The following is a 1,350-nucleotide window of genomic DNA, read 5'->3' on the forward strand; positions in this document are numbered from 1 at the left end:
AAGTGTTTTTGCCCTGAAAAAATCCTCTCAAGCGCTCGCCACTAGGGGTCTCACTTCATTAAAATTTGCTGCGCACTGCCTGTTGCCATGTGAAGTCAGTTCCTGATAACAGATGTAGCAAGAAGGCTTGTAAGAAGTGGAGGAGGATGGTGATTCATGCTGTCCATAGAAGTCTGTGGGGAGAGAAGCAGAGAGCTAATAGTGATTAATTTAATGTGTTAGATCTACTGAAATGACATCTGCACTGTTCAGTACTGCTGTAGAATGTCCCGCAGGATGCTGTTATTTCTCTGTGACTGTTAGATATTTAAGGAGCATAAGCTGCTGATTTGTCTATGTGCAGTCTATAGAAGACAGCATAGCAACAGTCTCAGCCGACCAGCTCAGGGACAACTGAAGATTAGAAGTGGGGTCTGCAAGGGGAAAGCTGCTGAAAAAATGCCATGTACTGGTCATATACTGGTAACTGGCAGAAGTATTTATAATAGTTAGCATGCACATGGCAGCTTATACTGTAAAGTTATCTGAAAGCGGAGGTGGGTTTTAAATGTCTTTATAACGTTTACCACCCCACCCACACACATTATGTATACAGTGTATATATGTATATATATATATATATATATATATATATATATATATATATATATATATATATATTATATTATATTATCCATCCTCCACATTCTACAGCTGAACTATTAGAAGTTGCAGTAGTAATGTTGACGGGCTGAGAGGTGTTAGTCATCTGTACTGGGCATAACCTTTCTTAGGGTAATATTTCTTGTGCTATATAGGATAATGCTGGCCTAAGTAGTCCTGTACCAAATGTGTGATTTTTTTTTCTTTTGAATGATTACAACTAAAATAGTTTGAAAATTGCTTGTTATGAGCTATTAGCACTACATGTGTAACGATCTTGATAATACACTGATATTATATCAGCGTACCCAGCAGGAACTAGGTGTAGCAAAGTTGAATTGGTCATGAGTTTATTAAATGTTAAAGTGGTTTTCCGGGCATTTACTGTTGACCCATTCTCAGGACAGATCAATAGTTGATCAGCAGGGGGTCAGCCACTTGGGATCCACTATATAGTGTGTGTGTGTATATGATCAGCCATAATATTGTGAACTACCCTCCTAATATAGTGTATTTCACAGCTATGCAGCTCACATGCAGCAGGCGTTTTGCAGTGACTTTTTCAGTGATTATTGCTCCAGTATCTCTTCTGTGGGATCAGACCGGGTGAGATAGCTTTCACTACCCATACACATCAATAGGTCTTGGGTGCCTATAACCCTGATACAAGTTCACATGTTGTCCTTCCTTGCACCACATTTGTAGGTA

Source organism: Eleutherodactylus coqui, chromosome 7 (assembly GCF_035609145.1).
Source record: "Eleutherodactylus coqui strain aEleCoq1 chromosome 7, aEleCoq1.hap1, whole genome shotgun sequence".
Lineage (NCBI taxonomy): Eukaryota > Metazoa > Chordata > Amphibia > Anura > Eleutherodactylidae > Eleutherodactylus > Eleutherodactylus coqui.